Genomic DNA, 15,957 nt, shown 5'->3' on the forward strand with positions numbered 1-15,957 from the left:
GTCTTTGGGGGGAAATATTTCTGTATTGTTTTATAGAAGTTGTTTTTTTATTCACTCACCTCAGGCAGTAGTGTACTAAATGAGAAAAATATTATTCCTAAATATTTTAGATGCCCAATTAATAAGGTTTCTAAAGGACAATAAACAATTTCCACCAAAACAAACTTAAATGGGCAGACTAAACATTTATTGAAAATTCTTTATCAACCTTTATGCAGTAGAAATAAAATGAACTAAAAAAAAGTCAATACTTGCCCTGTAAGTTTTAATTGTCATTTTAACCATATATAAATTATGTTAGCCTTTTGTCTTCAAATTACAAGGCAATCATAAAATCAAATAGATAGCTAGATTCTTCATAATCATACTAGTACAGATGATTTTGCCCTCAAAAGTTTCTATACTGCAGTTCTCAATCTTGACTCTCAATATTTTAATCACATCTAGAACATTAAAATGTGTTTTAAATGCCTAGATCTTACCCTCAGAGATTCTGATTTAATTTTGGTGCAGGGATAACTTGGCCACAGGGGTAAGAAGAAGCTCCTATATATTATGTTCATTCAAGGTTGAGAACTGCCACCAATACTCAATGGCTTATTAGCCTTTTTTTCCTACCTGAGACCATAGATCTTTTATAATGTAGGGAATGTTAAGGAAAAATTCATTCAAATTAAATGCAAATAATATTAATTAAGCACTAACAAGGATATTCACTAGACATGACATTGATGTTCACCTTCTTTTGCAAAACAAGTTTGAAACAAGGACTGTTTTATTTTTAATCCTGGTTCAGTAAGAAAGTTATGTAAATAACTGCAGAATGTGTTAACAGTCAACACATTTGTCCTTTCTTTTTTTTTAATTTTCTTATTTATTAAAAAAAAAAGGAGATATTAACAAAACTATAGGATAAGAGGGGTACAAATCCACGTAATTCCCACCAGATCTTTGTATCCGATCCCCTCCCCTGATAACTTTCCTATTCTTTATCCCTCTGGGAGTATGAACCCAAAGTCATTGTGGGATGCAGAAGGTGGAAGGTATAGCTTCTGTAATTGCTTCCCCGCTGAACATGGGCATTGACTGGATGATCCAAACTCCCAGCCTGCCTCACTCTTTCCCTAGTAGGGTGGGGCTCTGGAGAAGCGGAGCTCCAGGACATATTGGTGGGGTCATCTGTCCAGGGAAGTCTGGGCAGCATCATGCTAGCATCTGGAACCTGGTGGCTGAAAAGAGAGTTAAAATACAAAGCCAAACAAATTGTTGACCAATCATGGACCTAAAGGCTGGAATAGTGCAGATGAAGTGTTGGGGTGGGGGGTTCCTCCATTTTGTAGATAGCTAGTAGGCATATTTTAGTTATATTTCAAAGGACCAGTAGCTATACATTAATTTTTCTCTGAGCCTGAAATGTGATTTGCATATTTTAGTTATATTTCAAAGGGCCTGTAGCTATACTAGTTGTTTTTTTTTTCCCTCTGAGCCTGAAATCTGATATTCAGTCCTTTCTTTACCTCCCTGAACAACCTAGAAGCCTAGAAGGCTCAAATTGCTCCCCTATCTAGAAAGAATCTAGTCAATTTCCTTCTTTCCTCAAGATACCAAGGCAGCTCAGTATAAATACGTTTTTGTTTAACATTTTAGTATACTCAAGTATGAAGAGTTAAGGTAGCATGTTTTAAACTGCCTCTAGCTAAAGAGGGAGGAAAAATAAAGAAACCATCCTCCTATGAACTTGAATTGTTTGGAGAATTCTCACAAAAGAGCACAGTTCTTTGATTTCCACTGTCCTCTATAGAAATGACTATTAGGTGTGATAATTAGTATGTCAAGGTCATGTTTACCTAATTTTAATGAAGCAAAACATAAATCTCAAATTGTTAGCCATCTGTAGGGAATGAGTAGATTTACTTTTTTTAAGGAAGTCAGGTGATTAAAATGGATAAGTGCTTAATGTTAAAAGAAACTGGTGTGTTACTATATTAGATCAGGGAGCAGTCCATGACCACCTAGTGCTACTAAAGTGATGGAGAAGTATCTGGTCCGCTAAATTGCTTTATTCTCCTCCATAGAATATTAATTTCAGGTGAGTAATTTAAATTGCATTAACAGCAGAATCCTTAAGATGACTATTTAGTTTTGAAAGTTGCTGCTGTTTAAGATATTCCTCCAGCCTGCCATTTCACACTGGTGCTAACTTGTGCCAGATTGCTCATTGTTTTTTTGTGTTTTTTTTTTTTTTTTTCACAAAATACCATGGGGGTGTCAAATGCTTTATTGCAAACCTGCTGCTTTATGGGAATATGCTATGTAAATAAACCAGAGAGACACTTTTATAAATTGCCCTATTTTAGATGGAATATGGTTCAATTAGATGTATGAAATCGACTGACAGTTTTATGAGCCAAATTGTTTTGGAACTACCCTTCATATTCACTAGATATCATCGTATTTTCAGAGACCATATGGTATGAAGTAGATCTACAGAATCTTCAAGGACAAGCAAACTTAAACTCAGCATGAATCTCTATTCCAGTGCCTGTGTTTCCTTCAATAACAAATGTCCAGTGAGACAAATTTCAAAGTTGGTAAAAAATATATATTAAAATATTTTAAGTCACTCTGGTTATTTTTCCCATAAGAACAATATATATACACAGTATACATTCACATTGCTTTTTCAGCTACCAGGTTCCAGATGCTAGCATGATGCCGCCCAGACTTCCCTGGACAGATACCCCACCAATGTGTCCTGGAGCTCCTCTTCTCCAGAGCCCCATCCTACTAGGGAAAGAGTGAGGCAGGCTGGGAGTATGGATCAACCAGTCAATGGCCATGTTTAGTGGGGAAGCAATTACAGAAGCCAGATTCCTTGCTGCCTCTATCTAATAAATATAATATATATATAAACTAAAGTGGATATTTGCATAATAAACTTTTATTCTCATTTTTCTCTTATCAGTTTAATTCATAGGATCCACTTTCTAGAACTAAGAGGGTATTAGAAAATGTTTCTGGGCAGGGGAGATAACATAATGGTTATGCAAACAGACTCTCCTGCCTGAGGCTCTTAAGTCCCAGGTTCAATCCCCTCCACCACCATAAGCCAGAGCTGAGAAGTGCTCTGGTGTTTCTCTCTGTGTGTGTATGTCTCTCTCTCTTCAACTCTCTCAAAAATAAATAAAATATTAAAAAAGAGAAAATGTTTCTTCCCTTATCTATACCAATATTAATCATAACTCCAAGTGTGCTGTTATGGAATTTTTCCTGTACTTCAATTTACTGTGTATGCTGTTGCTCTTGTTTTTGTTTACCTTCTTCATTAAATAAATATAGAGAAAAAAATTCATTACAAAAGAAAAAAATTAAGTCCCAACCCCCGATAAATATCACCTAGGTCATATGTGATTACTGCCTTCACCCTCACCCACTGTGTAGTAAAAAGTAGCAGAACTTACGTGACAGGTGCAATATTCACTTGGGCTGGGCAGCTGACAAAAGTAGCACCACTTTGTTTCTGAAGAGACAATGGCAATTTACAGATGCATTTAATTTTAGCCCTCTCTAGAATAACACTATGACGTTATAATGGAACAAATTTTATCATCAGAGCTCTTCAAATAGAAAAGACGAGCTCCAGAATAGAGTGAATGAAGCCAGAAGGAAAGCTGGCTACATTATAGGTACAGCACACTAACAGAGTGAACTGAGCCTTGTTTTCAGTATCTTCCCCACCCTCTTTAGCAATAATAATAATAATAACAACAATAATAAATGTTGGCCTAAGGGTATATCTAAAGTTCTTTGATAAAATTTTAAAATGTCTTGCATGCTCGTCTAATTATGGTCAATATGCTAGCTTGTCAGAAAAAAAAAAAATTCTCAAAGTAATGTAGCTTATTTTTCCAAGACATTTCACTTTTACAAAAACCCTTCAGGTTAAAAACTAAAATGGGGTAGGGGGGTAGGCGGGAGCACACCACATTAAGCACACGTAGTGCGAAGTGCAAGGACCTGCGCAAGAATCCCTATTGGAGCCTCAGGCTCACCACATGCAGAAGGGTCGCTATGCAATCAGTGAAGCAGGCCTGCAGCTGTCTCTCCCAATCTTCCCCTCCTCTCTCAATTTCTTTCTGTCCTATCCAACAACAACAACAGTAGCTACACCAACAACAATAACAGCAACACAACAATGGAAAAATGATGGCTGCCAGGAGCAGTGGATTGTAGTGCAGGCACCGAGTCACAGTGACAACCCGAGGCAAAAAAAAAAAGTGTTTTTTCCTTAGGAAGCCTAATGATATATCAGATTTTTTAAATAAATTATTGTGATAAATATATGTAACACTAAAATTCATCATTTTTATTCTCAATGGAAAAATTTGAGTGACACTGGCTATGATCACATTGTTGTACAACACCATTACTGTCTGTCCAGACCATTTTTGTGTGCCAAAATGAAACCGTGACATTTAAACAATAATTCTTCTCTACCTGCACGTCCTGGTAACCACTAGTCTTCTTATTCTTCCTTACTAATTTAATTATTTGAGTGAATGTCGACAAAATTACACAATAGCTGGCTTTTTGTGTCAGGCTCATTTTACTTAGATAAAAATTTCATGCACAAGAAAACATGTTCAAGACCGAGGTTCCCACTTGCAAAGGGAGCTTCAAGAGCAGTGAAGTAGTGCTGAAGGTGCTTCTCTTTGTCTCTCCTTCTCCATTTCCCCTTTGCCTATCCACTTCTCTCTATTGTTAATGAAAGAAAGAAAAATGAAAAGGCAGAAACACCATATAGAACTGATGCTTCTCCAGCACTGCAGTGTAAGAATTCAAACCTGGATCATACAGCTGACAACACAGGAGCACAACCAGGTGAACGATATCGAAGTTATCTGCTCCTTTTTTTTCTTTCTTTTTCTTTCCTTTTTTTATTGTTGTTTGAAGAAAACATATTATATGCAGCAGCATTCAACTTACTGATATTTTTGTAGTGAGGCTTATGATTTTATTTTGTATTCAAGAAATCATTAACAAACCCAAGGTCATTAATATTTTCTCATATGTATAATGATCATATTATATCCATAAAGAAAAACATAAATAAAAAACATCAAGGAAGTTCCTGTGGAATGAGGACCTTATAATTCAGTTACCTCAGTCTTAAAGTCAAAAAATATGCACAAAGCTTTGGTGGTGATTGTGTGGAACTATACCCCTACTATCTTATAGTCTTATTAATCACTAATAATAGGTAATAAAATAAACATAATTTCAAACATAAATTTCATCATCTGATAAGACTATATCAAACATATACAACCAGAAAATATGGTCAATTATCAACCCAGTAGAATTAAATTGATTTACCATCTCAATTTCAAAATGAATGAAAATTATATGATTTTTTTTTAAATCACATATTTCTTTCTTCCAAAGGACCAACATTATTTAATAATTAATGCTAACACTCAAGGCATGACCATGTATGCTAAAGGTTAATGTTCAAACAAAAATATAATATCCTTCTTTGCTTTGAACTTTATTCTGATTTTCATTATCACTTTATCTTCAAGACCTTCTGGCTATACATCAAAAAAGCTTAGGCAACAAAGAGAAGATAGAAAAATTGAACAACAAAAGAGGTATAAACCAAAGTCCAAAACAGCCATGAAATCTCACTGATAAGGTCTCACCCACTCTCTCTCTATCTCAGGATATATTAGTCATAGTTTCACACATCATCTCCTCTCTCTTTTTTTTTCCCACTGAACATTTCTTTCTGATTCAGCATGCACCCAGAGGATGACTGCCCAACAATTTATAGGTTAACTTATCTAAAATTTCCCAACCTCATTGTATGTGCACCTCAATCCTTATTCTTAGTTTTCAGGAGAAAGAAATTTACTGGCGTAACTTATTCATACAAAGTCACTATGGTCCAGAAGACAGGGCTATGAGGTATAAAGCTAGCTAGTGGGATCCTATTTTGAATGTAAGGGTTGGAGAAGAAAAAACTCTGTTTATCAGGAAGGGGGCTGATAAACTGAAGAAACATATGACGTGTGTTTTTTGTGTGTGTGTGTGTGTATCACTATAAATGTCCCTATATACATATAAATAAATCACAAAGTCAAGTTAATGATAAATGTTTCTAGAAATGTGAGTATTTTTAAGTATCCATATTTATGTGTTGAAACATTTAGAGCTGTACCCCCGCATCTCACTAAGAAGTTCCTCCTTGGGCATGAACCTTGGCATGTGCAAGGCCAAGATTTGAGCCCAGGCACCAAATGAAAGGAGTTATACATTCAGAAGTTGCAGTGCTGCAGTGTCTCTCCTGACTTCTCTCACTCTCGCTCTCGCTCTAAATGAAAAAAGGGGGGGGCACTAAATTTCATATGTGAGAGGCCCTGGATCAGTAGTAATAAAAAAGAGGGGTTTCACTCTTTAATTATAGCTAGAAAAGTTATATATAGGATATAAACAATACTAACAACTTATAACTAGCTAAAAATTGATTTTCCTTTCTATTGATTGGACAAAGACATCTAGAAAATTACAGATATTGGGTGTGGATAGATATGGTTATGCAAACAAACTCCTCCTAAGGTTCCAAAGTCCTAAGCTCAATCCCCTACACTACCATAAGCCAGTACTTAGCTGTGCTCTGGTTAAAAAATTTTAAAAAAAGGAAATGTTGGCAAAAGAGGAATTCAATAGAGAACTTCAGATGTTGCTTGACATGTGGAAAATTAGGATGATTTTTACTTCCATCCTTACAATAAAAAAAATAACAGATTGAAAATCAGTAACTTTTCTTAAACCTAATTGTAGAGAAAACCACCAGCCCTAAATCTGGGGAGACAAAAAACATCCAAAGAAATATAACTACTGAAATTTGTAACTACTAGGATTATAAATTACTAGTGATACTTAAATAATGATTTTCATGAATCCTTTAAAATAGATAGTGTGAGAATATTTCTGGGGACCTCACACTTCCATCAGCTTTCTGTCCAGGAATATTTTTTATTCCCTTTTGTTGTTTGTTTTATTGTTGTAGTTATTATTCAGTAGTTATTCATGATGTAGTTATTATTGTTGTTGTTATTGATGTCATTGTTGTTGGATAAGACAGAGAGAAATGCAGAGAGGAGGGGAAGACAGAGTGGGGAGAGAAAGATAGACACCTGCAGATCTGCTTCACCACTTGTGAAGTGACTCCCCTGCAGATGGGGAGCCAGGGGCTTGAACTGGGATTCTTATGCTGGTCCTTGTGCTTTGCACCACCTGTGCTTAACCCGATCCTCTACTGCCCGACTCCCTTTCACAGGTCTTTTTAACTGGTTAAAATAGACCTTTCTTTCAGAGGAGAAAAAAAATGCTTTAATAAGCTCAGTTTTCAAATCTTATCCCAGCTGATGAAAGTAACTGTCTCTTCACTCCAGCACTGCTAAAACGGTATCATCTGTTTTCCATCTACACCATGCCTCGGCCTCGCGTGAGCTTAATGTGCAGCTTGATGATACGAGAATCCGGCATGAAGCCCAGCTAGTCTATCTTGGCGTTACTCTCGATCGCACTCTGTCATTTCACAAACATCTCATAAAAACTGCAGCAAAGGTGGGCGCGAGGAATAACATCATTGCAAGACTGGCCAGCTCCTCATGGGGCGCAAGCGCTTCCACACTACGATCATCATCTCTGGCATTATGTTATTCCACTGCAGAATACTGTGCCCCAGTATGGTTCCGTAGCCCCCATGTCCACTTGGTCGATTCCAAATTATATTCCTCCATGAGAATAATTTCTGGAACCACCCGTTCCACCCCGGTTCCATGGCTGCCAGTTCTTAGCAACATCGCCCCGCCAGATATTTGTCGGGATGCGGCATCATCTAAGTTCATTTCCCACGTCTACGCTTGACCGGACCTGCCAATATACGCGGATATCTTCGCTCACCCTGTTCAATGCTTGATGTCTCGTCACCCAATCTGGTCCCCTACGCCTACACTGAACTTCTCTGTTCCAGTCTCTTGGAAACAGAGCTGGCAGTCAGCTGAGGTAAAGAACAAACACCTCATCACAGACCCCTGCAAGCATCGACCCGGCTTTGACCTAGCACATTATGATTGGGCCCTCCTCAATCGCTATCAAACAGGCCATGGCCGGTGCGCCGCTATGTTCCATCGCTGGGGAGCCAGAGACGACCTGAACTGCCCCTGCAGCTACAGACAGACTATGACCCACATAGTCAACGACTGCCACCTCTCCAGATTCAAAGGAGGTCTTGAAACTTTACATCAGGCTCAACCTGATGCTGTTGACTGGCTACGGAAGAAGGGCAAATGCTAGAAGAAGAAGAATCGGGGAAGCAATTACAGAAGCTATACCTTCCACCTCCTGCATCCCACAATGACCTTGGGTCCATACTCCCAGAGGGTTAAATAATAGGAAATCTACTGGGGGAGGGGATGGGACACAGAGTTCTGATGGTGGGAATTGTGTGGAGTTGTACCCCTCTTATCCTATGGTTTTGTTAGTGTTTCCTTTTTATAAATAAAATAAAATAAAAAGAATGCAAGCTCAGACTGATAGGTATTCAGAGGTTATATAAGCTACTTTTCTTAATATGAATAGACATGGGTCCTAGGTAAGATCGACAGAGTTTACAGTTAATGATATTTATATACTTACTCTATTTTTTTGGAGCTTTTCACTGCCCTTATGCACCTTCTTGATCCTATCCTCAACTCTGACACTATCTTCCCAGACAGTACTCCTAGCCCACCTGCATTAGCGTTCAACTCAGGAGAAACTTAATAAGATCATAGGCCCCTTGGAATATACCTAAAATAGACTTCATAGGCCTTCCAAAATGAAGACCCAAAATTTCATCTGCTATACCTTTACCTTTAGGTTCCTGATTATTAAAAAAATTATTCTGCCTTATATTTTAATGCTTTTCACCCACCAAGTTGCCAACTGACTTCCCTGGGCAGATGATGCCAACCTGACTTCCCTGGGCAGATGACTTCACCAATGTGCCCTGAAGCCCCACCTCCCTACAGCCCTACCCCACTAGGGAAAGGCAGAAACAGGCTGGGGATATGGGTCAACCTGTCAATGCTCATGTCCAGTGGAGAAGCAATTACAGGAGCCAGACCTTCCACGTTTAGCACCCTATAAAGATCTTTGGTCCACGCTCCCAGAGGGATAAAGAATAGGGAAACTTCCAATGGAGGGAATAGGATATGGAACTCTGATGGTGGGAATTGTATGGAATTGTACCCCTCTTATCATACAATCTTGGCAATCATTATTAAATCACTAATAAAATGAAATAAAATGCTAGAATTGAAAAAGCATCAGAAATGAAAATAGTACCAGTAGGTTCAATAATATTCTGATACTCAGAGAATGTGAAAACATGTTAAAGAAACTTCCCAAATTTAAATGTAAAAAGAGAACAAAAACAGGAAGACATTCAAAACAATGGAATAGTAAAAAGATAGCACTGCTTACTTGAAATATCAGAAGGAAAAAGAGGAAAAAGAGAATTATCTGAAGTAGTAAAATTGAGAAATTTCTAAAATCAAAGGCAGACACCAAACTACAAATACAGAATGCCCAGAGAATATACAAACAGGACAAATAAAACAGAAAGCATACCTACATCAATAATAGTTCAGCTTCAATACTTAGGACCCCCCAAATGACATTTTTTTCAGGGGGAAACTGAATAATAACCCATGAATGCAGGTCTGTCAAGTCGTCAATCACATATGAAGTTAGTAGCAGACGTTTTTATCTACTTTAGAAGAATATACACCATTATGTCATCTGAGTATCAAAGGCAGAATTATCTTGCTAGAACCCATTTCTTTACTTTCACACTCCCATCTCAAACTAAAAAAAAAAAAAAAAAAGGTCTTAATACTTCCCTGGTTCAGCTCAATATTTACCTTTCCTGGGCAGGTGGGGGCAGAGGATGCTTCTCTCCATCGAAGCAGGGAGCTGCCCCTGAAACAAAGACAAAAAGCTTTTTTGTCATGCTCCTCACTACTGTGGAGGTAGCCTTTGCACATCAGAGAAAAGAATGAATCTCCCCTTATCTTGTTCAGTTTTCTGTGACTGATAATTGCATGCACAGGTGGAACACAATTGCCTCTTTATTTATTATTGTTGTTGTTCTTATTGAGATAGAAATTGAATGGGGGTTCAGAGAGAAAGACATCTGCAGTACTGCTTCACTCATTTGTGAAGTTTTCCCTCTAGAGGTAGGGAGCAGGGGTTTGAACCCAGGTCCTCATACATGGTAGATTGTACACTTTATCAGCTGTTCAACTGTCCTGCCCTCCATGATTTCCTCTTTTGAAAAATGATAATGTTTGCTATGTATAAATGAGAGGGAGGATGATGAGAAAAAGAGAGAACCAGAGCATCACTCTGCCATGACAGGGATTGAATCAGGACCTCGAGATTTCTACTTTAAAGCTTTAGCCACCACACCATTTCCCATGCCACTTGCTGTCCCTTTTTCCTGACCTGAACAGGTTGAACACTAGCATAGAAACTTCAAGATTGGAAAACACAAAGCTTGCAGTTGGGATTAAGTGAATTCACTTCTGAATTATAAACCTTCATTTCCTCAGCCATAATATAGTGGTAGATAAGAGATTTGTCTTTGGGGCCAAGGACATAGCTCTCTCAGCATGTAAAGAACAGGATTTTTACACCTGAGACCTCAGCAGTTCCAGGCTCATTTCCCAGTATACCTATAAACCAGAATTGTGCATGGTTCTCTGTCTCATAAGAATAAACATTTTTTTAATGCCCTCTTTAAAAAATGACGTTAGGGTAGTTGAGTAGTAGCACAGCGGGGTAAGGGGACGTGGCACAAAGTGTTGATGGACCAGAGTAAGGATCCAGATTCGAGCCCCTGGCTCCCCACCTCCAGAGGAGTCATTTCACAGGCAGTGAAGCGGGTCTGCAGGTGTCTATCTTTCTCTCCCCCTCTCTGTCTTCCCTTCCTCTCTCCATTTCTCTCTGTCCTATCCAACAACTATGACATCAATAACAACAGCAATAATAACTACAACAATAAAATAACAAGGGCAACAAATGGGAATAAATAAATAAAATAAATATTTAAAAAGTTTAAAAAATGATGTTGGACATATATTTCATTTTCATTCTAAAGAACATTCCCTTAAAGTAGGGGCTAGAAAACTACACAGTTCAATTCATAGATCCCATTTGTATAGAGTAGCTAGAGAGTTTGGTTTGACCAGTCAAATATGCTCTCAGTTGATTTGGAAAAGCAGTACTGTTGCTTTAGAAGTTAAAGGTATTTTCTCTAGTTGTTCCTGTTATTAATACATGGAACCCATTGGTTTTTCTGGAGCAGCACTAGCACTCCAATCCCTAACTTCATGGTTGGTAAAAGGCCATCTGTTTTGCTGACACATAATGTAACAAGTGGGGTGTGGGAACACACCCTAGGCCCATAAGTCACTTCCTCATCACTCTGGTATGAGAACGCTTCATGCCACTAATCTCCTGAGAATAACCTTAACGGTTATACTTCTCGGAAACCGTTTCAGCAAAACCACACCTGCTTCCCCTCTGCAAAATAAGATAACCCTGCCCGCCAAAATTCTGCCCACCAAAAATTCCTTTAAATATCAATGCCCAGCACATAGTAAATGAAGAACTGCTTGACAGAATTCCCCATTGTGTCTGAGTGTCCTTTTGGGCAGGTGGGCCAGCAGCAGCTACCTTCTTCCCCTGGGGGTTGGGACTGAGATCTGAGGGTCCCAACAGGTGGCGCCCAAATGCAGGGCAAAAGACAGACTTCACCAGGGGTAAGTAAATTGGCCAGGCGACAGGAGGTCGCAGATCGGGGCACTGGGTGCTCCCAATAACTCTTCATTCTTGTACTTTCTCTCTCCACTTTGGCAATTCGTGAAAGAATTGACCTTGTCAGTGCAACTGACGGATTCTGGCCGGAGCTACTCTCCAGTGAATCCTGAAGGCCTGACTTGAGACATTCCAGTAGCGGCAGCTGGATAGGCAATTGCCCCCTCTTGACTGAACGAATGCCTCTTTACAATGCCCGTGTGCGAGTTGTGTGCCTCACAGTCATTAGACTACGGGGCATGATTGGGCTCTCAACCTGCATGTCTGTGGAGTCGTCTCAGCCCAGTGGAGATTCTTGACACTGTCGAGACTGAGGTCGGAGTTTATACGGCCACTACTAAGCTAAGACTCCTTAAGGTCCCGTGAGGGGCCCGGCCAGGCAAGCACAGTTGATTGTCACCCCCCAGGTGCCAGTTCTTTTTCACTCCCCATGCCCAATTCCTATACCCCCCTAGGGAGATTGTGGACCCCCTTTGGCCTCCTACCTGACGATAGGTTAGAACAGATACCTTCCCCCCTTAGGTCTCCCCTTTTCTTCCCTTTTGTTTTACTTGGTTGCCTTGTCTTAATATCCTTTCTCATATATTTCCTCTTCTTTTTCTTCTGATTCTGCCATGGGTACAATTTCATCTAAAGGACAGGATCCCTCCCTCAAGGCTCTCAGGTACATGCTCAAGAGCCATGGAATTGAGCTTTCTGATCGCCACACCCTTCAATCATGGGAGACTGTTTTAAGGGCTGCCCCATGGATCAAGGGGGCCAATCTCTTTTCTTGGGACACTTGTGACCGTGTTGAAGCTCTTGTTAAAAAGAGGGAAGTCGAATATGGAGAAGAGCCTCCCTTGGGAGTCCCTGCTACTTTGTCTGCCCTTAAGGCTTGCTTTCCACCCTTGGAGAAAGTAGTAGCAATGGGACCCCCCCCCCCCCGACTCTCATAGTCCGGACTCATGCGCAGATCCTCCCCCTAGGGACCCATCCCCCAGCCTGCTCTGGGACAATCTCGATCCAGTTGATATCAAGGATCAGATAGCCCAAGATATTTTTGGAGGAAAAAACCCTCCTCAGCCAGATCTGCCAGCCCCGATCCAATCGACCCTACCTCTACCATCCGCCCCCTGTCATATCAGGTTTATCCTGTCAACCTTAACCCAAATCTGGCTCAACCTGCAGCTTGGTATCCATGGGAGCCGAAAAATCTTAAGGATTTGAAAGAGGCTGTCTTGGAAAATGGCCCTAACTTGCCTTGGGCAGAAACAATCCTTCAGGGTCTGGCCCATGAGCCCTGTATTGCTCAGGACTGGTGAACCATCTGCAAGGCGGTCTTGACGGGGTCACAATATGCTAAATGGTGCGCCCTCTTTAAAGAGGAGTGGCGCATGCAGGCTGAGAGAAACCTAGCAGCCCAACCAGCAATTCCCTTAACGTTTGGCCAGCTCTCAGGAACAGCAGACCAATGGAGTACAGGACCCCAGCAGGCTGCCCTCCCTGACCCCTACCATGATCAGATTCATCACCTAGCCTTATCAGCCTGGAAACAATTGGCTGAAGGTCCCAAGGACCTTCCCATCTAAGGAATCAATCAGAAAAGCAGAGAAGATTTAGCTACTTTTATTGACAGGGTAGAAAAAAGTATGTAGAGGAAATCCCCCCCCCCCCCGGGGCTCTCCAAGACCAATTTGTCAAAATGTTGGTGTGGGAAGGAATGAATGCCAATCATAAAGTGGCCTGTTCAGGGCTTAAAAATAAGTCCATGGAAAAATGGATAGTGGCCACCAGGGATATAGGGAGCCACAGGCAACAGTCAGAATTTCTTGCCGATGCCCTGAGAGGACAGACAGAGGTCCTCACAGCTGCTCTCACCTGAGCTTTTCCAGCTGCCTCTCAAGCCCCACCCCATATGAATAGGAGAAGGTGCTTCCAATGTGGGGAAGAGGGCCACTTTAAGAGGGAATGCCCTAAAGGCAAGGCTCAGCTGCCAAGCTCCAGGCCCCCCTCCACACCATGCCCAAGGTACAGGAAAGGGTTTCACTGGAAGACAGAGTGCCAATCCACATACGATAAAGATGGAAAGGCTTTAAACTTCATGGGGGGCTGCCCTCAGCCCCGTTTAACCAAGAGGGACCCCGACAGCCCCAGGCTCACTGGACCATCCCCATAGTTCCCGGGATCAGGCCCAAAATGGCTATTGAGATAGGAGGAAAATGGTTTAATTGCCTGGTAGATACAGTAGCAGACAGGATGCTCTTAAAGGCTGAAGAGATTCCCTCCTCCTGGCCTATTAGACCTGTCATTCATGGAGTAGGGGGGGACATACTGTCATGGGAGTCTGAGACCAACCTTGATTGGGAAGATGAGGAGAACAACTGAGGCCAGGTCCGCCCCCTCATCGCTAAAGGTCTCTCAGCCAACCTGTTAGAAGAAGACATTCTGGGGGAGGCCCTCGCCTGCATCACCACGGGAGCCAGTGTTAATGACTTCAGTGTAGCCTTAACCAACCTGATGGTAGACACCCCCAACTCTGAAGGCCACTGTTCCCCAGGTGCCACCCATACAATGAAAAGAAGGACCTGCTGTATGGGTCGAACAGTGTCCCCTCCCCTGGGAGAAGCTAGAGGCACTCTGAGTTAGTGCAGGAACAATGACAACTCTGGTATATTAGACCCTCTAACAGCCCTTGGAACACCCCAGTTTTTGTCATTAAAAAAAATTCTGGAAAATGGAGAATGCTACAAGACCTCCGACAGATAAATAAAAGAATGATCATTCAGGGGACCCCCCTAAGGAGAATACCCTGGATACCAGACATCCCATCTACATTTAGTGATTATTGGTATTAAAGATTGCTTTTTTTCTATTCCCCTTCACCCGAATGACTGTGAGAAATTTGCATTCTCAGTACCTTCTACAAACTTTGCCACCCCTGACGCCAGGTTTGAATGGACTGTGTTACCCCAGAGTATGGCTAATAGCCCATCTTTCTGTCAGACCTATATTTGTGCTCTTCTCAAACCCCTTATTCAACAGGCCCACATAAAAATTTTTGTTTACATGGATGACATTATTCTTGGAACACAGTCCACCAGAGATTTAGACAAGGCCTTCACAGAGTTGATGCTCCTTTTAGAACAAGGACATCTCCACCCATCCCCTGACAAGATTCAAACAATTCTCCCATTCAAGATACTGGGCACTGAGCTAACCCTGTCAGGAATCTCCCCTCTGAAACCACAACTCTCACTCAAGCATACTTACACCCTTCCCGAGTGGCAGCAGGTTGTGGGAGAGTTAAATTGGGTCTGGTCTTGGGTGCCTATACTCACAGGACTCTTACCTCCCCTCTTTGAACTTTTGAGGGTTTCGTCGGTCCATGATAACGTTACGATTTCGGATCGTCATAGAGACCTGCTTCAGGAGATTCAGGACTGCCTAAACCAGGCCCATCTGGCCCGATTTGACCCATCTGCCTGTCTCTCTTTGTGGATTTTTCCCACTGAACAAACACTCATGGCCTCTCTAATACAAAAGGAAGAACCCATTCAGTGGGTTCACCTGGCAGTGGGCAGCAGCACTAGGGTTTACTCTAAAACAGACCAAACTGCTAACTTGATTATTAAGGGAAGAGAGATATCCCAGAGAAACTTCTCCATTGACCCTCAGACAATAATTTTGCCCTACCCATCGGGTGACCTTGTCTGGGTCATACAGCACAATGTCAGACTCACCTTAGCTCTAGAAGGCTTTGAGGGCAACCTTGATTGCCACTATGGTCCCAGCAAATGGCTTCCAGCTTTCTGTAAATTAAGTTGGCACTCCCCGACATGGTTTAAGAGAAAACCCATCAGGGGAGCCAAAGATGTCTTCACAGATGGGGGATAAAGAGGATCAGCTGTAATTGTTGTGGCTGACCCTAAACCTCAGTGTTACTTCGAACCTTGCCAGGGGTCAGCCCAATACAAAGAGCTCTTCGCAGTTGTTATGGCACTCTCTCTCTTCCCCCAGCCCATCAACATCTTCTCAGATTCCCTA

General features: G+C 41.2%; 1 long non-coding RNA gene across 1 annotated transcript in view; it reads right to left on the minus strand.

Moving 5' to 3' along the window:
* The window catches only part of LOC132538298 (uncharacterized), a 33,331-nt gene extending 23,117 nt beyond the window's left edge, over window positions 1-10,214 (minus strand). The window contains exons 1-2 of the long non-coding RNA XR_009549696.1: window positions 9,975-10,214; window positions 3,462-3,520 (exon numbers count right to left, since the gene is read on the minus strand). This is a non-coding gene — a long non-coding RNA (uncharacterized LOC132538298). The remainder of the gene's footprint in view (window positions 1-3,461; window positions 3,521-9,974) is intronic.
* Window positions 10,215-15,957: the final 5,743 nt, after the last annotated feature.

Source organism: Erinaceus europaeus, chromosome 4 (genome assembly GCF_950295315.1).
Source record: "Erinaceus europaeus chromosome 4, mEriEur2.1, whole genome shotgun sequence".
NCBI lineage: Eukaryota > Metazoa > Chordata > Mammalia > Eulipotyphla > Erinaceidae > Erinaceus > Erinaceus europaeus.